Consider the following 25,857-nt stretch of genomic DNA (forward strand, 5'->3'; position numbering starts at 1 on the left):
AACTGAGGCCTAGAGAAGTTAAGTGACTTGCCCTAGGTCACACAGCAGGTATGTGGCAGAGCTGGGATTAAAACTCATGCCCTCTGATTCCCAGACCCATTATCTTTCCATTTTGTCACGCTGCTTCTATAGTTTACAAGTTTTATGTATAAATGCAGAGCCTATTCCACTGGTTCAACCACTGGTTGTGCATTACTGGACATCTGGGTGCCTCTCAGATCCCATCCCACCATCTACAACTGAATACTGAAGTACTTCAGTGCCTGATAAGAGTGTAAAAGGCAGATGTTCAAAACTTCAGACAGCTGCTGCTCAGTCTTCCATTACATCTCAAGTTCTGTTGACAGCAAAACTTTGCCTCTGGGTGCTCATTAAGATGAAAATTTCATAAGAGAGGTGTTGGGAGGAAAAATTAGTCAGGTGATTAGAATAAGATAATGTAGTCTGTTTCCACCAAAATGCAATCTTTGAACTCTGCTCCAATAAAATGTTAAACTATATAAGATGGCAGTGCATGATTCAAAAGAAAAGAATGGATGTGCTAGAAAAAAGCAAAACTCTAAGGTGTTCTGATTTAATGTAATAGAAGTCAGTATTATCTGGATCTTTCTAATCATAATTTCAGTCGTTAAAGCACCAGGGACTCCATCAGTATAGACACTATATTCTGACTCAATTATATTATGCAATGAAAAACAGAAGTTCACAGCATCTATTAGACTTGTTATTACCCTTGTGCCATACTCAATTGACCAAAAGAAAAAAAAACTATCTCCTAAGGGAGCAGAAAACAAAAAAGCAAATTCAGTGGAATGTATAATAGGTGTTTCCTGGGTGAATGGTGGAGGTTTCAGTTCATTTCTTCCCAAGATGAGCATTCCCACCAAATGCTTCAAAGTAAACATCAGGCCTCATTACCCCTTTCCATTGTTCATACCACACACATATAGGTATAACACTGATTAATGAAAAGAAATTGCAACAGCCAAAGACAAAATAAGCAACTCAAGAGGTATAGTTTGTTGGACTTCTGGAATGAAAAGAAGCACTGATCCAAGGAATGTGGGAGGATGAGAGTTGCAGCTATATTTATGAAGGACACTGAGTTCTCTGTTTCCTACAAGCACCTGAGCTAAGTCTGTGAAACTTAGGACTGTCCAAACAACACAGATAACTTGAAATGGCAACAAACAGGAAGTAGGAATAAAGAAAAAAAGGATATGTTATTTGGTGAGGCCTACGGTTTGATGGTTAGCATTCAGAACTTCAAATGCAGTGATCCTAGTTGAAATCTTAGTGGGACTTAATATGAGAGGAAACAGTGTATGGTCTAGGGGAAAGGGCATGGGCTTGGGAATCAAAGAACCTGGGTTCTAATACTGGCTTCACCATTGCCTGCTGCGTTACCTTGAGCAGACTTCCCAGCCTCCTGTCTCTCCCCACTCCAGTTCATAGTTCACTCTGCTTCCCAGATCATCTTTCTACAAAAATGTTCAGGACACATCACCTTGCTCTTCAAAAAACTCCAGTAGTTATCCATCCACCTCTGCATCAAACAAAAACTCCTCGGCATTGGCTTTAAAGCACTCCACTACATTGCCCCCTTCTATCTCATCTAGCTACACTCCTTCTACAATGCAGCCTGCATACTTCACTCCTCTAGTACCAACTTCCTCATTGTGCTATCTCACTGCCAGCCCCTAGCCCACATTCTGCCTCTGGTCTGGAATGTCTTCCCTCCTCAAGTCTGACAGATTACTCTCCTCCTCAAGGTTTTATTGAAAGTGCATCTCCTCCAAGGGGCCTTCCCAGACTAAGCCCCTCCTTTCCTCTTCTCCCACTCTCTTCTGCATTACCTGACTTGCTCCCTTTGTTCTCCCCCCACACCAAAGCTCCATAGCACTTATGTACATATCTGTAATTTCTTTGTTTTGATGTCTGTCTCCACCTCATGTAGACTGTAAGCTCTTGTAGGCAGGGAATGTATCGGTTTATTGGTGTATTTTACTGTCTCAAGTGCTAAGTACAGTAATTTGCACACAGTAAGTGCTCAATAAATATGACTGAGTGGATGAATTTGTAGGTGCCTCAATAGCCTCATCTGTAAAGTGGGAATTCTTTACCTGTTCTCTCTCATACTTAAACTGTGAGCCCCATGTGACAGGTACTGTGTTTATTCTGGTTATCTTGTATCTATCCTTGTGCTTAGCAAATACTACAGTTATTACTATAAGAATCTGAGGAAGCAGAAACATACTCTATGTATTAGTGAATTCATTCATTCAGTCGTATTTGAGTGCTTACAGTGTGCAGAGCACTGTACTAAGCGCTTGGAAAGTACAATTCAGTAACAGATAGAGATAATCCCTACCCAACAGTGGGCTCACAGTCTAGAAGGGGGAGACAGACAACAAAACAAAACAAAACAGAGAGGCATCAATAGCATCAGAATAGATAGATAGAATTATAGATATATACACATCATTAATAAAATAGAATAATAAATATGCATAAATATACACAACTGCTGTGGGGCGGGGATGAGGGTGGAGAAGAGGGAGGGAGTAGGGGCGATGGGGAGGGGAGGAGGAGCAAAGGAAAAAGGAGGGCTCAGTCTGGGAAGGTCTCCTGGAGGAGGTGAGCTCTCAGTAGGGCTTTGAAGGGGGGAAGAGAGCTAGTTTGGCAGATATGAGGAGGGAGGGCTTTCCAGGCCTGAGGTAGGAACATGGGCCAGGGGTCGACAGCGGGACGGGGAGAACTAGGCACAATGAGGAGGTTAGCAGAGTAGTGGAGTGTACGGGCTGGGCTGTAGAAGGGAGAAGGGAGGTACGGTAGGAGGGGTCAAGGTGACGGAGAGCTTTGAAGCCAAGAATGAGTTTTTGCTTCATGCGAAGGTTGATACACAACCACTGGAGATTTCTGAGGAGGGGGATGACATATCCAGAGTGTTTCTGTAGAAAGATAATCTGGGCAGCAAAGTAAAATATAGACCAAGGCAGGGAGAGACAGGAGGATGGGGGTTCAGAAAGGATCTGTAAAGTAGGATTAAGACTGAGCCTTACATGAGACAGGGACTATGTCCAACCTGATTAGCTTGTATCAACCCCAGTGCTTAGTATAGTGCCTGGCACATAGTAAGCGCTTAAATTCCATAATAATAATTATTAGTATCATTCAGTACCTTTTCTGGTGGGAGCGGAAAGAAAGGGCAGGGAAATGTAATGTCACAGATGTAACTGGATCCAGGATGGTGGGGATGGGAGGTGTGAAGTGGGGGCCAAGGAGGGAATGGACAGCAGCAAGGGACTGACGGAAAGGGGCTGAACCCAAGAGTCGGCTTGAGGTTGTGTGTATGTGGCGGGGATGGGGGATGGCCGGGGAGGGGGCAGTGAGCCTGTAGGAGTTGGGTCTGTAGAAAACATTTATTCATTCATATCGGATTTATTGAGTGATTACTGTGTACAAAGCACTCGGGAGAGTACGGAGTAACGATAAACCAGGTGAATGCCCGCAGAATTTAGAGTATGACAGGAGATGACTGGAGAAGGGAGAGCCCATGAAGCAGGGTGCTGATTCATAGGACAGAAAAAGGGCAGGGGGAAGAGTTGCAAGAGGCAGGTAGCAAAGAGAGGACATATGGAGAGGAGGGGAGTATGGGGAAGACTAAGGAATGGCTAGACAGAGAAAGAGCAGATCGGGAAGGAAAGAAAAGAGGACAAAATAGGGAAAGATGAGGACAAGAAAATCCAGTGAGATATTTCATGAGCCTCAGCTAGGGATAAGTAGAATAATAGTAACTGCTGGGGCAATGGAGCCTTATGCGTCTCCAAAATCTATTTTTTTTAATTTGCGGTAAAGTCATTTAAGACAGAAGGGCTTAGAAAGGAACCAAGAGAAGCAGCATGGCCCACTAGAAAAAGCATGGTCCTGAGAGTCAGAGGACCTGGGTTCTAATCTCAGTTCTGCCACATGTCTGCTGTGTGACTTTGGGCAAATCACTTTACTTCTCTGTGCCTCACTTTCCATGGATTAAGACTGTGAGCCCCACTGGGACATGAACTATGTCCAGCCTGATTACCTTGAATCTACCCTAGCACTTAGAACAGTGTCTGGCACATAGTAAGCACATATACAGTGAATGTATGTACTATCGTAGTTTAGAAATTTTAAAAACCCTGAGCATTTTTTTTAACTGATTATTCCTCTCCAAACTGAACTCCTAGGCTTTAGTATCTGACAGCATGCATCCAGTTTTCATTATCAGTTGAGCCTCAACAAAGCATAGACTAATTTAGAACAAGAAGGATAGGTCATGTATTACACTGGAAAACTATACAATGCAATATTTACCTAGATCCAAAACGAGTGATTCTTTATTGTCTATCTTTCCTTGTTTGGTCTGTCAAATAAATGAAATAGCTTTTAAAGAAATAAGATCAAATATTTATCATCTGACATTTCAGCATGGCTTAGTGGAAAGAGCATGGGCTTGGGAGTCATAGGACACGAATTCTAATCCCAGGTCTGCCATTTGTCTGCTGTGTGATGTTGGGCAAGCCACTTAACTTACTTGTGTCATAGTTACCTCATCTGTAAATTGGGGATTAAGACTGTGAGCCCCTTGTAATAATAATAATGTTGGTATTTGTTAAGCGCTTACTATGTGCATAGTACTGTTCTAAGCGCTGGGGTAGACACCGGGGAATCAGGTATCTACCCCAACACTTAAAACAGTGCTTGGCACATAGTCAATGCTGAACAAATACCATAATTATTATTCAAAGTCTAGGATATTTAACATCCCAACAGCCACCAGCTTCTCATTTTCAGGATGAACATGAACTTGAAATGTTTTCAGTGGAATCAAATCAGGAATTCCTAGCTCCAAAGTAACTCAGCAATGCAGGTGAACCTTGGGCTTCCTGAGACTCTTACAGACTATTTGCATGACTTTACATAGCCCTAGAGCAGTAATGATGATTAGTATTAGCAATCAAGAAATTGAAATATTTGGAGGATTTAAAGTCTGATTCTCTACTGAATTACTTAAAGTACATTGCATAACCATGAATTATTCTTGCCATACTATGAAAACATTTTTGTAGATAACATTACATTTTCAGTTTTTCTGTTAACATATAAAAATTATTCAGCAGGAATACAGGTCACAAGGTGTTTTAATACAATTTATTATGGGGTATTAGATTACTAATTACACAGGTAGCATCATGGGAAAGTGAAGGGAAACTTTATAAAACCTTTGGTCAAACCTAAGTGAAAGGACCAGATATTATATATCACAGTTCTCTCCAGACAGTCTCTTAAAAGTATTCAATTAATGGGCACTTGGAAAATTGTTACATAGACGTTTTGGTTCACCCACAAAATAAAGGGGACTTATTGCTTCTCACCGTATTTCGCACTCTGAGCCTTCTCTTTTCCAGTTCACCCATTGTGACATCCAAAGCCTAACAGTCTTCACCATCTTTGTATGAACTTTAAAGAGCTTTCTTTTAAACATTCATTTGTTTTCTACCCAACAGACCAAATTCTCCCAGACCCTAAGCAGTTGTTTATTAACTTATCCTCCTCATCATCATAAGAAGAAGTTTTGGGAAAGGAAGCTAACAAGGAAGGAAAAGCCAGAAAAAAATTAATGATTTCTGAGACATTTTCAGTCATACACATCAGTTATTCATTTATTCCTATACTCAGTAGTATTTGAGCACCTAATGTTGGCATAGCACAGTTCTAAGCACTTGGGAGAGTATAATAAAAATAGAAGAAAGTCCAAAATGACCATGAGGAATGTAAAAAGGGATATTAATTTACTAGAGAGGGAGAGAACTTCCAATGAATTATTTACAATACTTGGATCTACATTGGTTTGTGCAAACAGTCAGGATTAGTAATATCATGGGTCATTTCTTACCTGAACATTTATTTTTAGCAAAACTTGGACCCACTGCTTATACTTTACTGCAGGCCAATACTATAAGCTAGTACTTATTTATAGATAACCAACAATTTAGCCCTAGAGTCAACATAGCCCCAGAAAATTAGCTTAACTAGATAGAATTATTTGCCTAGGGAAGGAAGAATCTGGCAAACAGAAAGAGAGAGAGGCTCTGATTCCTCTGTAGAGTTTTAAATTCCTGCTCCTATTCTATTTCTCAATTTGTTTAGCTTTTATGTCTCTTTTTACCCAAGATGCAACTCTTCCCAGTAGGTTCCATAATTCTGAGACAACCAAGAAAATTTGGTGCCTAAACCAGACACACAGGAAGAGGTCACAAACAAAGGAGTTGGCTTTGGGAGGTCAAAGTTCACTTTAATTGCATTCCCCTTCACACACACACACACACACACACAAAAGTAATTTAAACCACATATTAAAACTCAAGGTAAAATTAAACTGTGTTTTTGGCTTATTCAAATTTTCTTTTTAGGCCTGTATACATTTGCCATTCATATTATATATTTGCTTGAAAAACGACAACTTAAGCTTTAAGTACCCTACTAAGGTATGCTGACATTTCCCAATACCACATGAATATAAAGATTAATTTAAAATTGATTTACTAGAAGAGATTATTCACAAGAAATGCTTAATGTACATTTATTCCATTTTTATTTGAAGATATTCCTTAAACTATTCAAGAAAAGGTTTTATGAAATTTATATTAAAAATGAGGGTATTTTTAGCTCATCATTTCATAAAGCAGAACATTTTCTGGTCCTTCAAACACTGAGCATAGAATTTGAAGGAAGATTCTCCAACAAAAAGCATATCAGCTGACCTCTTTCTTGAAAGCGTTTCGTCCTTTTTAGTTTGCTTTTAATTCAATTCACGGATGTCTATTGATAACTGAAAACTCACAAAACTAGTTCTTTGCTATGAGCTCCTTAGTTCCATAATCAATAATCAGCTTTAACCAGTAAATCAATGATATTTATTGATCACTATAGTGAGCACTTGGGAGAGTATAATACAACAAGATTAGCAGACACATTTCCTGCACTTAACAAGCTTTTACAGTATGGAGTTCTTGAAAGGGCCAAAGATTTAGAGTTGTTTAAATGATGATAATTCAATCCCTAAGGTTTTTAAAAATCATTTTTCTTTGTAGAAATATTCTAAAACAAAGCTGTTAGTAGGATAAATGAAGGGTACACAAAGTGAAAGTCTGTGGGAGGCAAAATGAATTTCTGAAAAATTTTTCTTTCTGGAAAATATTCATTTGGGTCCAGAAGCATCCAGAAGCAAGCCTCATCCTCTACACCCAATGAACGTTTGTGGGTAGGGTGCTGTGGAGGTAGGGGGAACATTCAGTGAAGTCATAGACCCCCTTCCCTTTCCTTAACCACTCCCAGAATCCAGGCAGACTAGCAGCTAGATGAAAGGAACACCACCAAGCCACTAGCACTCCCAATTAACACTGTTCAATGGGCCAGGCTGTTAGGCTAGCAGGAGGGGTGAAGATGGAGAATGAAACTGTCTAAACCAAGTAGCCCTTCTTTGGGCTCAGCCAGGTCATGGTCAGCCTACCCCAAAATATTAGGACTAAATAACTGAGATGTCAATGCACCTCTAGTTTGATGAGAAGGAAGGACACACTTGCGTCAATAAGAAGCCTTTCAGAGATTTTTGCTCAAATGAGGACTTTTTCTCGAAGTAAATTTGACCAGTGGCTGGATATAGAACTTCACTGAAGTCAGAAATTGAGCAATTATATAGGGCAATGGTACAATCTGAGTGCCAAAAATGGTTATTTTTGACTTATCTTATTTGGCTTTCCATGTGAAGCAAATTAATCAGATCATTTCATCTTCCACTTCACTTGGGCTGTGCAAACTAATAATTATTATAATAATGGTATTTGTTAAGCACGTATTATGGGCAAGGCACTGTACTAGGCACTGAGATAGATAAAAGATAATCAGGTCAGGCACAGCCACTGCCCCACAAGGGGCTCATAGTCCATGTAGGAAGGAGAACAGGCATCTAAGCCCACTTTACAGATGAGGGAATTGAGGCACAGAGAAGCTAAGTAGTTTGCCTAAAGGCCCACAGTAAGCAAGAGACAGATCTGAGATTAGAACCCAGGTCTTCTGACTCCCAAGTCCCCGCTCCATCCTCTAGGCCATGCTTCTTCCCAGTATATGTCCACAATCAACAATAAAGGAAGACTCCAAGTCATCAACAGTACAGGAGAAATATACCACTAGAGAAAGTCCTCCAGTCTAAGGAATCAACATTTCTGAACAATATTCCAGTTTTCTTTCTATTCTCCCCATTAAACTTATACCAAGAATTCAATAATCATGGTCTCCTTCTTTCTTTCTGGGAGATTTTTATATTATTGTCTATTAGAGCAATTATATAATTAAGTCAAACCATACTACAGAAGAGTCAATTCTCTGACAAAGTGGAAGTAACACTCTTGACAAACCCTGAATTAAGGAAAATGTATATGTGTGTGTGTGTGTATATTTATAATATTTATACACATACATACATATGTTTGATTCAGCATGCATGTCACAATGGCATAATAGTAATAATAATACAGTACTCATAAATGTGGTATTTGTTATACGCTTATCTTGTGCTAATGAATGTACTAAACACTGGATCAGATACAAGTTTTTTTATGGTATTTGTTAAGAACTTACAATGCGCAAAACATTGTTCTAAGCTCTGGGGTAGGTACAAGTTAATTAGGTTGGACACAGTCCCTATCCTGCATGGGACTCACGTTCTAAGTAGGAGGCAGAGCAGTATTTAATTCCCATTTTGCAGTTAAGGAAACTGAGGCACAAAGAAGTGAAGTTATTTGCCCAAGGTCACACCACAAGCAATTAGAAGCGCAATTGGTAGAGCAGGGATTAGAACTCATGTCCTCTGGTCCCTGCTCCATGCTCTTTCCTCGAGGCCAAGCTACGTTAGGTCAAATACAACCCATGTCCCACTAGTGGTTCACAGTCTAAGAGGTATTGAATCCTCATTTTACAAATTAAAAAAAGGAGGCACAAAGCAATTAAGTGATTTGCCCCAGGTCACACAACAATCAAGTGGTGAAGTTGTGATTAGAATCCAGATCCTCTGACTTCCATGCCCATTCTCTTTCCAACTTGGCCTGTTTCTTTCCATGACAAGTTTTATTGGAAAAACAGTCCCTAATTCCAACTTTTCATGGAATCCAAAATGTGTAGTAAACGCACATGTCCTTAGAAAATAGACTGGACTGGCTACATCCTTTGTTCCTAGCATTTTTCAAAGATCAAAAGCAATGTTATTCAACTATATTATACCAAAAAGCACTCATGAGTTTTCAAAGGCCATCATGTACTCAGATAATATTAAAACCCATAAAGCCATGACAGTAATTGAAAAACAAAAGTGCTAAAACCCATACAACTAAAATACCTCAGGCCTCGGTCATGAAGGGAAAAGGTATATTTGAAAAGTCAAAATTTCCCCTTTGAGAGATACTATCAGTAGCCAAATAAATATAACTTTGTGTTCTCTTACTCTGCATGCTGAAGCATGATTAATGGAATTTATGAGTATTCACTGTGTGCAGAACTCTATAGTAAGTGCTTGGGAGAGTACATAGTGGATAGACCACAAGCCTGGGAGTCAGGAGGTCATGGGTCCTAATCCTGGCTCCAACACACATCTGCTGTGCGACCTAGGGCAAGTCACTTCGCTTTTCTTTGACTTGGTTACCTGACTGTAGATCCTAGACTATAAGGTCCTTTGGGCAGGGAATGTAACTACCATCTCTGTTGTATTGTGCTTTCGTAAGTGCTTAGTATAGTGCTCTGTGCACAATAAGCATTCAATAAATACCACTGGTTGATTGATTTATTGAGACAGACATTTAAAAAGTTACTGATAGAGGAGGTGGCAGAGTATAAGACTATGTACCTAACTGCAGTGGGATAGTGTGAGGAAACTAGTGCTTAAGGGGTTCACATGGAAGTGCACAGGCACCCATGATGGAAGTGCAAATAGGGTGGGGAAATAAGGGGGTAGTAAGGGAAGGCCTCTTGGAAGAGGTGTGATTTTACTAAGAGTTTGAACATGGGCAGAGTGGTGATCTGTCAAATAAGGAGGAAGGGGGTTTCAGTCCAGAGGGAGGATTGGCATGGGCAAGACTCTAAGGGGAACCCAGAAAACTTTTTCCCTGAAGAAGAAAAGGCTAAGCAATCATTCAGGATCACCTTGAATGAGAGGAAAGGAAGACAGTCTTTCCAGACCTATGCCCTGGGTTGCCTACTGCCAAGTCGCTTTGGCTTGTCTGCCAGGAGCTGTTCCCGGAAGAGAAAAATCAATCTGTGGTATTTTTGAGTGCTTACTATGTGCCACACACTGTTCTAAGTGCTTGGCAGAGTACACTATAACCATTCCAGTGCTGCGGTCACTACTTTCCAGGTCCAATGCCATCATCAAGCTACATCCATATAGCGCTAAGATCAACAGCCCCCTCCCACAGCCAAATCATCCCTTCCTGGGTTGGCCCAGCCACCATGGCCCTAGCCACACTCCTACCAGCAGCTCCCAGCTCTACCCTTAGCCAGCCTACTGCCAATTCCCCTATTCTTATACCTCGTCAGAATCTCTGCTGCATGGACTCATCCCCAGGGTTGTAGATTGCCCTCCCAACTCTGTCAATCCTGTTCCCCACTTATTGGATCCTTGGGAGGCTTGAAGCCTAGTGAAACAATATTGTTTCTTAGGGGAAAAGGTAGGGTATACAAAAGCTAAAGAGGCCCTGTTACAGCTTGGTAATGACTACCAAATAGTAATAATAATAATAACAATAGGGTATTTTTAAGCACTTGATATGTGCCAAACACTGTTCTAAGTGCTGGTAGGTACAAGATAATCAGTTTGTCCCACATGGGGTTCACAGTCTTAATCCCTGTTTTACAGATGAGGTAACAGGCACAGAGAAGTTAAGTCTGTGAACGTTATGTGACCAAACATCCTAATCTCAGAGACGCAGTCCAACTTTGGACCCCTTTATCCTGGGATACCCGTAAATGTCTGATTTGGGATTTTCCCTTGTAAATCTGTCATTGCCAATCATTCATTCAACAGTACTTATTGAGAGAATATTGAGTGCAGAGTATTGTACGGAGCACTAAAGAAAAGTACCAGGATCACCAGTCAGACGCTGCTTCTGAACTTCGAGGAGCTTACAGTCTAAGGAGGGGAATGGAAGGACCAAAACCAGACACTCAAAGAGATATTGAAATAAAAGAGCAAAACAAATTAAAGGAACAAGAGCCACATAAACTTCAAAATACGATTTTCACTGTTCTGGGAGTGCAGTCCAGATTAGAACAGTGACAGGTATCCACACACTCCAAGGACTTAGATGGCATAGCTGCCACTGAGCTTATACTTGCTTCACCCAAACAGGACCAACCAGGCTCCCAAGAAGGCATGAAAAGTGGAGTGGTGAGGAAGAAGCATCTTTACCACTGGCTTCAGCACTCATGTGTGGAAGAAGCCAGCTGCACAGTGGGCCATCGCCACTGCAAACACACTCCATCTTCACTGCCTGTATCTCCTAAACAGAGGGTCAAAAAGCCTCTCCCACTGCGCTTTTCACCTCGTTACATTTTTCTGATGACTAAAGAGATCCAGGGTCTGCTAGCCAGGAACAGAAATCACAGGATGCTTCACAAGAGAACATCCTACCTCTAAGACTGGATTACCATTAAGTGCCACTGAAAGATCCCTCTCTGAAGACTCTCTTTCATATGTGAGCTGTACTGCCTTCCACTTGGGAAATGGCTTCTGCCTTCCCACTGGAATATTAGATAGCTGCCTTTCTGCAATGCCTCTTCCTGTTTTCATTAAGTTCAGCCAACCTGCTGCTCTGCGTCTCCAATGAATCATCCATCTCAGACTTCTCTCCTAGACTGTTTCAGAGAGAATGGACTCCTTGTTCACTACCAGAGAGTTTCCAGAGACTGGACACATGTGAAAGTTGTACACCATGAGCATGAGTAGCCATCATAAAAATATTACAATAGGTCTTAAAATTATAAATTCATACAGTAAAAATACCTGAATATACACATCTTTTATAGAATACTTGCAGAATGGGCAAGAAAACCGGGAGCACAAAACAGATATGACAGTCCAGGGGTTGAGATTATAGTCTGCAGATAAACACAATTTTGATTCCTGCAATGTTTGCAGCATCTAGGGTATAAATCATATGAGGAAGCACTGTGGTTATTATGTATGGCTTTTTATTTTCAGTCATCCCTTTTCCTTTACTAGGTAGAGGGGAAAGCATAGGTTGATTCCATAGTGTATAAATAAATGTAAGTGCAAACATGACAAATTCGTGCTCTGTTCTTACAGAGCAGAGTCAGTAGACATACAGCAACCCTGAGGTTAAAAATATGAGCTTTGGAATATTAATGTCTCTCCAAAGCCCAGAGTTATCCCAAAGGTTTGGAGGGCCTGCCCTTTATTTCAATATGGTCCTCTTACTTATTTTACCTGGAGAAGCATAATGCAGACAGCTCAGGAATGTATGGTGACTTTGGAGGGAATGTTTACCTTACTTCCCTGGGGAGAGCTGATTTGATAATGGCATTTATACTTGCTTGCTATTGGCAAGCCATAAATGAAACTCTGATAATGGAGGAGTTGGCCCAAAACAATGTTTCAATTTAGCCATTATTTCTCAAGAAGTATTTTCCAAAAGTTCCTTTAGCTTTTCTAAGTGTGAGGTAAACCTAGAAGAGTTCAATTGCAAACCCCTCCAGCTCTACTATTGCAGAAACCAGAAGAGCAACCTAACCCTCCCTATAGATGAGAATATTGTTAATGGGAGTCCGGCACCTCTTCAGTCCCACTGGTTTATTAAGACCAGACCTGGAGTCTTGTCTGCCATTCTGGCAGACTCTCACTGCCCTAGAAGCAGCATGTCTTAGGGGAAAAAGCACAGGCTTGGGAGGTAGAGGACAAGGGTTCTAATCTCAGCTCTTCCACTTGTCAGCTGTGTGACCTTGGGCAAGCCACTTAGCTTCTCTTTGTCTCAGTGACCTCATCTGTAAAGTGGGGATTAAAACCACGAGCCCCACGTTGGACAACCTGAATCTATCCCATTGCTTAAAACAGTGCTTGGAGTATAGTAAGCGCTTAACAAATACCAAAATTATTATTACTGTTATTACTACACTAGTTGATTTCAGCCCTTGTTACCCCAAGCTAAAGATACATGTCTCCCTACTCCTCAAGAATCTCCAGTGGCTTTCCATCGACCTCTGCAAACAGAAAGTCCTAACCATCGACATTCATCACACAGTCAGCCCACTTCACCGATCTACTATTACAGCTCTGCCTGCACACTTTGTTCATCTAGAGTCACCTTACTCACTGGGCTCCAATCACGTCTATCTCACCACTGACTCCTTAACCACACAGTTCCCCTATCCTGAAACTCCCTTACCCTCCTTATATTTCAGACCACCATTCTCCCTACCTTTAAAGGATTGTTAAGGTCACATTCCTCCAAAAGGCCTTCTATGATTAAACCCTCTCTTCCCCAGCTCCCTCTCACTTCTGCATCATCTATGCACTTGGATCTGTGATCTATGGGAATTTGATATTTGCCCCACAGCACTTAGGTACATATCTTTAAATTATATATTATAAATTATATTAATGTCTGCCTCCCCTTCTAGACTGCAGGCTTAAAATAATGATAATTATGGTATTTCTTGAGCACTTACTATGTGCAAGGCACTGTACTAAGTGATAGGGTAGATAATAAAATGGATTGGTCACAGTCCCTGTCCCACATGGAGCTCCCAGTCTCAACCCCCATTTTACAGATGTGATAACTGAGACACAGAGAAGTGAAGTGACTTGCCTAAGGTCACAAAGCAGACAAGTGAAGGAGCCAGATTTAGGACCCATGACCTTCTGCCTCCTAGGCACATGCTCTAACCACTATGCCATGCTGCTTCTTGTGGGCAGGAAACGTATCTGCTTAGTTATATTGTACACTCCCTAGCTTTTAGTATGATCCTTACACATAGTAAGCACTCAAATACCATTGATTGATTGATAAATAGACATAGAAAATGTGGTTTCTTCTATTATCCCATAGTAAGCTGGAGATAAGGTTTTCAGACACTGGGAAAATGGAATTAAAGGAAGGGACCTGGAAATTTTAGACACATTTTATCTACTTTACATAGATAACATGTCTGGTAAAATGCCTTTTGGCCAGTTAGGATGGGTGACGATAATACCTTGAAAATTAAGTACTGTGTTTGAATATGTACACATGAAAAAATTTCTCCAAACACCTTTATTATTGGTACAGATTTGCTCTATTTCATCATATAACTTTATTATGCTCTTTATTAGGGTTTTTCTAGTTATATCATTTTGTTTAAACTTGGGAATGCATTAATGTACATGATTCTGTGGGAAATTATACTTTCTTGGGGGCTCCTTCACTTAACACTTTGTTTTAATGGAATCAATTAAGTGTGTAAACTGGGGGATAGCAGTAAACTGGGGTATAGTAGCTTACCCTCCCTGCTGTCATCTTTAGCTGCTTCAGCAGTATTAAAATCTAGTATCTAGAATAAACAAGATGTGAAGGAAAACTACTTCAGTCAACCTATGAAAGGGAAATCTCATGGGAGGAGCAGCACACAGGACTATGTAATTTGTGCATCATAAAAATCTCATTTACAGTTTCTTTCCTAAGTCCCTTAAGATTTATTGTAAAAGGGTTTTGCGGCATTCCATTAGCAAAAGGATATGTCAAGGTCTGTGTTCCCAGGAAATTGATGCTCTTAGCGTTTGGCCTCACACTTTGCATCACACCTAAGGTGTGCACCAGTGGCCCTGCAGCACAAGCCCTGTTGATGTTTACCACTTAATTGGCAATTATAATCTTATAATTAGCTGATTTCTGAGGCTTCTGGCAACCACCAGATGGGCTATCCAAAGCTATGTGAGTGAAATTTGATCCTGAAAACGCCACAGTGTCACAATGAAATAAGCAAATCCCTACAGAGAGTGAATACCATTAATTACTGTGCCCAACAAGCACCACACCCAGTCAAGGGACTCCCAGCACCAAAATGACATTAGGAGAGCATTCTCTGATCCAGAAAAATGAGAATAGTGAGGAAATGAAGGAGGGCAGGCAGATGAAAAATGCTACCTTCACTGTCTCCCTCTTTGAACACCATCATGTTATATCGCAGTTGATAATCGCTTGTATAAGCAATGGTGTATTAAATGAGCTCTTGAAACTGTCTCTTGCAACAATAAAACCACGGGCTTTTAAAATCCAAACTTGACTGGCAACCACTCAGTTGAACTTGACTAGATCCCTCATGCAACATTGTAATTTTAATTATATGGAGAAAGAGTGTCCGGCTGCCAACTCCTTATTCTTTTCAGTTGGGCTGCAGAAAGGACAGTACTGCAAAGGCAGCAGGTGTATTTGATTAGGATTCACCTACTTTATTTCAATTATTTCCAACTTTTTCACCTTTCTTACACATAAAAAGCACAATGACAAAGCTCATTTTTTTGATTTCTAGTTTGGGTAATAATAGCCTACCCCCTCGCTTGTTCTGTGGATTCTGATTAAGCACATGTTAATTATTTGAAGGGAACTGAGGAGAAAGTAGTCTTCCAGTCCTTTTCAGAGGTCTGGAGCAACTGTACAGTGAGAGACTACCTGACCAGTAGTTGCAAAGGTGGGGGGGGAGGGGGTGAATTAAATGACTCTGACCACTTTGGTAACGTGACTTGAAATTTCAATAGACATTGGGATTATATTCTTTCCCAGATAATTAGCTTTTCCCTGTAAGCCTTACCTCTTAATTAGAAAAGTAAATGAAGAAACACTACTGGGAAAAAGAAGTGATATGAATCCTGTCTACACTGGATTTTGAAAATATCATTTACACAAGTAAACTGATTTTCCTAGAGAAATGGACCTCAAAATTTGCCTGGAGAAGATGATTATCTACCATGGAACACTGGAACATTTTTGAGGTATTTCACCTAAGAAAAAACTCCAAACTCCTGAAAGACCCTTAATTGTAGCTAAAGATTCATTTATTCTTCAATTGTGATTTTTTTTTCTGTCATCCTAATGCTCTTGGTGACAGAGGATCTCCTGGGGCATTTATTTTTTATCTTTAGTTGCCCTTGATAGTTATCATGGAGGTGTCCTTTGATGGCATCACAAAGGTTAAAATAGAACCTCTTCATAGCATATAATTTCAGTATCTATCTGTTTTTGCCCTTGAATGGCAATGTAAAATCTTTGACAAAATCTATTATCACCACTTTCTCCTCTCATATTAGAACCTGTAAGTTGGTTTATTTAGAAAAAAATTAAGTTAATTATTCTTGAAATATGTAGCAAGATCTCTGTCTCCATTCAGGAATAACCAAGTGGATTAAATATAATAATAATTTTTCATGGTAGTTATGAGAGATTGCATCAGGTCAAAGGGACAGCAGATTCATTACCCTATTTATTTTGTTAATGAATTGTACATTGCCTTGATTCTATTTAGTTGCCATTGTTTTTACGAGATGTTCTTCCCCTTGACTCTATATATTGCCATTGTTCTTGTCTGTCTGTCTTCCCCGATTAGACTGTAAGCCGTCAAACGGCAGGGACTGTCTCTATCTGTTGCCAACTTGTTCATTCCAAGCACTTAGTACAGTGCTCTGCACATAGTAAGCGCTCAATAAATACTATTGAATGAATGAATGAAAGATTGTAAGCCCCATGTGGGACATGGACTCTGTCCAACTTGATTATATTCTATCAACTCCAATATTTAGTACAGTGCCTGGAATATATTAAGCACTTAAATATCATTATAAAAAAAAAAACCACCTTACAGTGGCTGGCTCTCAGCTTTAGAGAAGGACTGGAATCAGAAATACACTTCATAAATGTTAATGGGCCATTTTTGAAAGTATTTCCTTCTGCAAAATAGAAGTGAATACACTGAAAGTGATAAGGTGAAATCAAACTGCTTTGGGCTGTGTGAAATTATTGTACAAAAAACAACAATAAGAATACTAAAAAGTGTGGTAATTGTTAAGCGCTTACAATGTGCCACTGTACTAAGCACTGGGGTAGATACAAGAAAATAGGGTTGTACACAGTCCCTGTCCCACATAGGGCTCCAAGTCTCAATCCCTATTTTACAGGTGAAGTAACTGAGGCACAGAGAAGTTAAATAACTTGCCCAAGGTCACATAGAAGGCAAGTGGTGGAATGGAGATTAGAACCTAAACTCTGACATGAGATGGCTCATCATTTTGTTTCTGTGTTTTTTTCTCAAGCATTAAAGCAGCATTCATTCTACACTAGGTGCTCAATAGGGAACAAAACTCTAGCTATTACCAAAGATTACGACTCGGAGAACCTGCTCAACTAGCAATGAAGAGAGTCATTGTCTCTGTCCTGAGCAACCTTATTCAGTCAGTCGTATTTATAGGGCACTTACGGTGTGCAGAGCACTGGAGTAAGCCCTTGGGAGAGAGTACAGTACAATAGAGTAGGTTAGACATGGTCCCTGCTCACAAGGAGTTTACAGTCTATTTGGAGGAATTTACAGATTAGAGTTGCAGAGTTTTCCATCGTCTTTTCCAGCACGTCTCCTCTGCCTCTTCCCATCTTTCTGATACTCTACTCTGTGACACTTGTGTACATAGCTGTAATTTATGTTTCATTTATGTATTTAGTCATGGTGTCCGTCTCCCCATCTACACTGTAACCTTGCTGTCAGCAGGAAATGTGTCCCTCTATTGTTGTGCTGTACACTCCCAAACACTTAGTACAGTGCTTTGAACACAGTAAGCACTCAGTATGATTGAATGAATGCATCTGTGCTTTTGGACTTGAGATACTGGCTTGTGACCATGACAGCCATAAGAAAAGGGGGAATTCTAAATACCTCAGCTTCCTCTTTGTAAAGGCATTTGCACTGGGAGCAAAGTGGCGTTATATATGCAGATTGCTAAATCTCACACTGGGAAAGAGACAGGCCATTTAGCTTATATTTTATTGCTGGCAATTGAAAGCTATCTCGTTGATAGAAATATGACCTAGGTGGTTTCATAGCATATGTAAAACCTTCCTCATTTTTCAAATTATGCTCAATTGTTCAGTCATTAGGTAAAATGCATTTTCTTTGAAAAAAAAACCCCACTATTTCATGAAATTCATGGATTTATTTCTATTTCTTGTTTGTAAATTTGGAAGCAATTGCTCCCTCCAAAATAACCAGGGCTGCTTAAATCAGTGCTGGTAACGGGTAAAATAAGACTACTCCCCATTCTGATCCAAACTCTCTTTATGGTGGAATGAACCTGGCTCCTCTCATTGAGTTGGGGTGGTACTGAACCAAGAAAAATTTGGAGTAATTAGATTAAATCCCCTCAAACCCAAACTGTTGTCCCCTCAACTATTGCTGGGAACAAGGGACCTGTAAGAACTCTGAAACCACATTGCTGAGCCTCTTCCTCCAGGAAACACAGTGGGGATCTGTGATGAACAGTTCCACTGGCCCTCACACTTTGGAAAGAGAGGCGAAAGCTAGGAGAGTCACTATTGTGCCCCTACCTGAGGGAAGTATGAAGACTGAGATGATCCAGTCAGAGAGAAGGCTTGGGGAGGAAATAAGGAAGCCAGTTGGTTGAAGGACAAGTCCTTCAGCAGGGTAGTGAGCTGTATGCTTGGGAGAGCAGGACACAGAGGAAGTTTATGGTGTGGCCCTGTGACAAGTAGAGATTGGAGAGGATCCTGGGTTTGTATTTGGATATCCTGGAGGTTCGGGGTCCAGAGGTTCCTGCCCCTGAGGGAGAGAAAAGAAAACCTGCATCTGAATGACAGACAGGGGGAGAATGGAGCCTGGGATGCCCTGAGAGAGGAGCAGGGGAGAGACCAGAGTAACCTGAACACCAGGACACTTACAGGTAAGTAGAGAGGGGCCTGAGGGGGAAAGTATTAGATCCAGTGAAAGGCAGTTGGAACCAGATTTTTCTTCACTATTCCTTTAAGAATCCATTAAATATTTCTAAGATCTCAGATCTTGGTTTCTGCCTGCAATAGGGATGAAGGGCAAGCCCCAGGAGCTGGAGAAATGCATGGACCTGAGGAACAGTGGGGGTGGTAAGGAGATTTTTCCTCTGTGATCTTCCTGCACCCACAGCCCCAGGAGTGAGGTGGTAGGCTAGTCTCTGATGACCTCTGTGCCTTCAGTCAAAGGGTGGTGGCAGAAATAGGGAACTTGGGGAGCAATGATCAGGTTCACAACCCCTGCATTAGAAGAATGGAAAAGAGAACTAGAAGGTTTTAGGACCCAGTGAAGGTTGACTGGGGCCCGGTGCTCCTAAAATGAGGCCAGGGGCTCTTTTCATTGGGATTTAGTGCTTAGAACCCCCAGAAAAGTCACAAGGACACTCAACACTTTCAGCTCTCCTCACAACCTAGAGTGGTGCCTGCTCTCTTTCCTCTCTTTCTAAAATTGTCTTTTATATTTACATTTGGATTCAGAAGAAGTGGAGACGCACATCTAAAGTGTTTCCCTTAAGATACAATCTCCAATGTACTTTTGCAGAAAATAGCATCCAGGGAGCACAAAGAAGCCATCAGAAGAGCTCAAGATTTGGTCCATCAATGGTCCTTCTTCTCTGCTCTGGGAAATAGTCCTTTAGAGCTGCACCCATGTAGCCGGGCTGGGAACAGAAGAGACACTGTGTAATGTCTCTGCTCTCTCCCCTGGGGGGAATCAAGCCTCATAGTCACAGCCCCATTTTACTTACTATGTTGTGACTGCTAATCACACCGCAGGAAAATTATTGAGAAGGTAACGAGGTGTGTGAGCAAGAGGTAGTAGGAACTCAAGTTTTTTAAAAAAAATCCTCACTCCTCTTCTGCTTCCCATAAGGTTCTGACTGATCTGAATGCTTTGAAATCAGGATTTTCGAAAAATTCTAACACTCTCTTACAGACCATGAACCCTCATATCTCAACTTGATTTTCTGTTCCCCAACAGCTGCCTGCTTCTCTTCCAGAACCTTGACTTTGAAAAAAAGTGGGATTCCATCACTGAAGTCATAATAGGATAAAAACAAATGGCCAGATACCATCAGAAGCCCTTAAATAAACCAAAGTATCACTATTTTAAAGATTGAAGTAATTTCTTTCATTTGGAGCCAGGAGAATTGAGGATTCTCCCAGTCTTTATACCAGCCAAAATTTGCCTTGAAGAAAATTTCAAGAGATCTGTGATACCCAGAGGTTTCCCCGGAGACCTAAATTCATGTTTTTATTTCTTACTGAAACTAGAGGTGGTTTTTAGGGTAAACGATAATGCCACATCCAAACTCCACCTCTTAAATTAATGCCACCATTCCTTGGCTTTGCTAAATGGGCACTCTGACAGCAAAGAAAACACCCAAGGTCTAGCTAGTCAATCCTGCTTCTGATTGCCAAACACAGGATCTCGAAGAAGTTTCTCTCTGACATCCTCCACTCTGATTGGCAGCAACTTGTCTCTGATAAGGACAAGTCTCACACACTCTGGCCATAGGGCTCTTGGCTTTATGGATCATAACTGGTTTCAGTAGATTAGGAACTTGACAATTACAGTCTTAATTAGAACTGCAAATGGAGTCCGGTTTTCAAAATCTCCTCTTTCTTTAGGTAACAAATTGACCGAGAGGTAGCTTCTCCTCTAAAACCCTTGCATTTTCCTTCATGTAGCTATTCTGTGATCCCCCTCATTCACAGATCTTCCTGGATAGTTCACTCTACCTATCACAGCCATCTTGGTGAAGTCCAGATTCTCTGACTCTCTGGATCCTTCCCTTAGGTCTTTGAGATGGAGGCTGAGCACTGTGGTAATGGCAATAAGAGGTACTGAGAGCTACTGGGTGCATTATACTGTAGTAAGCACTTGGAAAGTACAGAACAAATAAAGGCATCTGGAATATGCAACACATTCCTGGAGCTTCAAATAGCATCAAGAGCTAAGGGAGATGGGATAATAGCTGGATGGAGCTATGGAACCCAGAGAAGATTTTTTTAGATAAAGATAATGGTAGCAATGGATCACAACTATAAGAGAATCAACAGGCCAAGATGATAATATCACATAAGCAAAAGAAGGGGTCTTGGAGGTGAGATTCCCCAGATTGCCAACTGCTCCAGGTAAACATCCTTAGTCACAAACTATTGCAGCCTTCCCAGGATCTGAAGGTTTTAAAAATAGTCTTCCAACGGGTCATGTCAGAAGGCAGCCTCAGGAGCCCCTGCCTTAAGGGGACTCTGAGCCATGTGTCACTCAGTCTGTGCCCACTCCCTTCCCAAGTATTTAGGTATCTGGGGCATGGTGGCCCTCAGCCCTGGAGGAGGCTGGAGCCACAGTCAATTCCCAGTCAGTCATATTTGTTGAATGCTTACAATGTGGAGAACACTGTACTAAGTGCTTGGGAGAATACAGCACAACAGAATTAGCAGACAAGTTCCCTGCCCATAAGAAGGTTATAGTCTAGAGGGGGAGACAGATGCTAATATGAATACCTAATTTACAATATATAATTTAAAGATACATACATCAGGGCTGTGGGGTTAGAGATGGGACAAATATCAAATGCCCAGAGATGACAGATCCAACTGCACCGATGATGCAGAAGGAAGATGGAGCCAGGAAAGAGAGAGCTTAATTGAGGAAATATGTGACTTTAGTAATGCTTGGAAGGCAGAGAGAGTGGTGTTCTGGTGTACATTCTAAAAGTCAGAAAGGCCTCACTCTGCCTTGTTGGAGAAGGGGCTTTTGGGAGTTTGGAGTCCATGGGCCTGGACGGTCTCAATCCAGAGCAGTGGGCCTTGGGGCTCCAGTGCTAAGGTAAAAGCCCAACCACATAGTGGCACTTCATCCTCCCTCTGCCATGCGTTCAATTCTCCTAGGAGTGTATTTGCACTACAGGCCTTGAATAGAACATGGCAGCAGGATTATGTATTGTTCTTCTGACAGCACGCATCTGCCTGGAAAGCACACGATGTTGAAAACATTTGTGCAAATGAGCACGGCAGCAGTCATGGCATGAGTACTATAAAAGTGAGGTTTCTTTAAACCAGGAATTGTAAGAATGAAGTCCCTGAATTCTAGGAAAATTTATTGTAGTGCAACACACTGAAAAAGCTATTTAAATCTAAGTAAATGATACTTTTGCCTGAAAGACCTTTTTAACTCATGATTTTGTGTTGCATGAAGTAGCTATAGCTTCTAAGAATCCAACAAGGTGTGATTTTCTTTGATTTAGAATTAGTGGTACACAAATAATTGCAAGAATTTAATGATTTTCCTCCTCCCTATGGGTTGGAGTCTCACTCTATACAAATCTGATCACAGCCTACCACTTTTTCTCCCATTTCCCATATGCCTTTCTGCCTATTTCATGATAAATAATCATCAAAGAAAAATGTCCCAAAATAATGACAGAAATTCATGTCGATTTGATAGTAAGTCTGTCTACCTTGTCCAATTAAAAGAAAGAGACCATCTGCTTAGCAGGGTAACCTGGCTTTTGATTTGCTTTCACAATCAGTTAATGTCTACAGTGCAGTGCTATGACCTGGACCTGTATCCACAGGCTGCTGAAGGTGGCAAACACCCAAATCAAAAGCAATTCTGCTTTCCATCTGTCAGCTGTAATCAATTAAATTGCAAAGCTACTTCAGTCTATTCTGACCTCTTCCAAAAAGTCATAAGCAGGGCAAACCACTCAAAAACATATTCTGAATTTGTGTCAGTAGAATGGAGGGAAGATTTTCCTGAACTGTAATGTGAATCTTTCCTAGCCTAACCAAGCTACATTGTCCTAGAATTGGTCAAGTGAAATCAAGAGGAAAACTAGATAATGTCAAGAAATACCACATGTTTCAAGCTGATTTAGAAATTATCTGAGAAAACTGTTTCTCACTAATTTTCCATGTCCAACACAATGGCACCATTTACTTTCTTTCTTCTTCTAAAATGAAAATCATTTTCCCTGAGGAAGGTTTGTGATTTCTTAAGTATTGCTCATTGCCACCACCTATTGGGCATTTTAGTGACAATTAATTACAAAGTCATTTTCAAGCAATACATGTTTTAAGTCATTGTAAGTTTTAAAATTCACTCCAATTTATCTCTAGCATATGAAATTTAAGTGTTATACACCCACAGTCTTTCAACTGAGCCTGCCTACATAGTTCAGGACATTTAGTTCACAAGCAAGATGACAGCAGAAGTGAAGAGAGCACCAAAACTTCTATTTGATGTTCAAAGACACATTGAGACCTTGAATTCCATCACCAGACCAAGGCTCTGCCAACTACTGAAGGAAAAGCTTCATGGCCTAGGAAATTTATAAAGATCTCATGCTTATAAGGATGGGTTCTAATCCCAGCTCTGCCACTTGTCTGCTGTGTGACCTTGGGCAAATCACTTCGCTACTTTGGGCCTCAATTACCTCATCTATAAAATTGGAATTAAGACTGTGAGCCCTAAATAATTGAAAAATAAATTCACTCATATTTATTGAGTGCTTACTGTGTGCAGAGCACTGTTCTAAGAGCTGGTATAGATACAAGGTAATCAGGTTGTCCCAGGTGGGGCTTACAGTCTTAATCCTCATTTTATAGATGAGGTAACTGAGGCACAAAGGAGTTAAGTGACTTGACCAAAGTCACACAGCAGAGAAATGACAAAGCCAGGATTAGTACCCATAACCTCTGACTCCCTAGCCTGCGCTCTTTCCAGTAAGCCATGCTGCTTCTCCTGTGTCCAACCCAATTAGCTTGTACCTACCCATATGCTTAGCAATAATGATAATGTGCCAGGCAGTGTACTAAGCACTGGCATGGATATAGGTAAATTGGGTTGGACATAGTCCCTGTCCCATGTGGGGCTCACAGTCTCAACCCATTTTACAGATAAGGTAACTAAGGCAGAGAGAAGAGAAGCAGTGGTAGAGCTGAGATAAGAACCCATGATCTTCTGACCCCAAGGCCTGACAGAGAATAAGCACCTAACAAATACCATAAAATAAAAATGGTATTTGGTCTCTTCCAATCATTTTACTGTCATCAGTGGAGTACAGTAGGGCTCTGTATTCTAGCAGATCTTGTTCAACTTATTCTTTACAGTCATGCTCAAAGATATATTTCAACCAAATAGTGTTTATTAAGAAGCTACTGTGAGCAGAACATTGAACTAGGTGCTTGGGAAAGGAATGAATTTTGTTCCTTGTACAGTGCACAGCATTCCAGAATTCTCAGTGAATACCACTGCCTTTATTAAAATACAAAATGACTTACTTTTTGCAGAGTGTTCTATTTAGCAGGTGGGAGAGAGCTATACACTTGTGAGACAAATTTAAAGTCTGTGCTCTGAAAATAGCTTAAAAAGAGTTTGAAATAGAGACTCACATGAGTGTTAGGGTGGTGCCAGGCCTCTTCTTCCATCCTTTGTGGTCCCTTGAGAGTGGCTCTTCTCCCTGGAGATGGACCATGAGGGAGTGGGAAAGCCACCCTAGACAGAAGGAGCCCTCTCCCAGTCACCAACTCCATAACACAGAAGACATGAGACAGTGGCTTTCCTTTCATGTAAAAAAGAAATGTGTAGGCCCTAAGGGCTTTTGAGAAGAAAACTGAAGTGCTCTGAATGCTCTTGAAAGGGGGATCTCGTCAAGTGTATATATCTATTTTATATTGATGCCTGTTCACTTGTTTTGATATCTGTCTCCCCCTTTCTAGACTGTAAGGCCAGTATGGGCAGAGATTCTCTCTCTTTATTGCTGAATTGTACCTTCCAAGCCCTTAGTACAGTGTTCCACACACAGTAAGTGCTCAATAAATACAAGTGAATGAATGAGAAGTGGGAATAGAAATGATTGTTAAATCTCACTGGCTGCAGAAGCAGCAAAGACATAGAACAAGCAAGAGTGTAACCACCACTTCAAAACAGGAAGTAGCATGGCCTACGGGAAACAGCATAGGCGTTGGAGTCAAAGGATCTGGGTTCAAGTCCCTGTTCTGCCATTTGATTGCTGTGTGACCTTGGACAAGTCATTTAACTTCTCAGACCCTCAGTTTCTTTATCTGTAAAATGGTGATTCAATACCAATTCTCCATCCTATTTATACTATGAGCCCCATGGGGAACAAGGACTGTGTCTAACCTGATTATCTTCTATCTATTCCAACACTCAGAACAGTGCTTGGCATATAGTAAGCATTTCACAAATACCACAATCATTATTAAAATACTGTTTATCCCTTTCCCCACAGGTCCCCAAAATGGGGCCCACAGTGAAAACAGGCTGGATCCAGTAGGCGGAGCCAGCCAGCCCACATTGGCTAACAGCTTCCAAAGGAATTTACAGAGTGGCATCCCTACACACCCAACTTTCCAAAGGAAATACTGGGCAGGATAAAAGGGGCAAGAATTGGAAAGCAGAAAGGAATAATGTGAAAACTCACATGCCCTGGTGTCTTCCTTGGGTCCTCTGTAACTCTGAACTCCCATTGATCTGTTGGCTTTGGATCTAAAGCCAAGAAATTCCCAGCTGAGTTCCCTACCCTTTGGTTCCCCTATCAGGATCTCTCTTCCCCCAAGTATGGTCAGCTGTGTGGGATCAGCCCCCGCATCTCCAATTATCCATCAATCAATAATGTTTCTTGAGTGCCTTCTGGGTGCAGAGCACTGAACTAAGCATTTGGGAGGCCCCACTTCTGACAGCTCAGTTTGACTATCTTGTTTATGG

General features: G+C 41.0%; 1 long non-coding RNA gene across 1 annotated transcript in view; it reads right to left on the reverse strand.

Annotated features, from left to right (window-relative positions):
* Positions 1 to 25,631, reverse strand: part of LOC114811050 — a 43,253-nt gene extending 17,622 nt beyond the window's left edge. Inside the window, exons 1-2 of the long non-coding RNA XR_005659902.1 lie at positions 25,574 to 25,631; positions 24,522 to 24,589 (exon numbers count right to left, since the gene is read on the reverse strand). This is a non-coding gene — a long non-coding RNA (uncharacterized LOC114811050). The remainder of the gene's footprint in view (positions 1 to 24,521; positions 24,590 to 25,573) is intronic.
* Between the last annotated feature and the right edge of the window lie 226 nt (positions 25,632 to 25,857).

This window comes from Ornithorhynchus anatinus, chromosome 4 (genome assembly GCF_004115215.2).
Source record: "Ornithorhynchus anatinus isolate Pmale09 chromosome 4, mOrnAna1.pri.v4, whole genome shotgun sequence".
Taxonomy (NCBI): Eukaryota; Metazoa; Chordata; class Mammalia; order Monotremata; family Ornithorhynchidae; genus Ornithorhynchus; species Ornithorhynchus anatinus.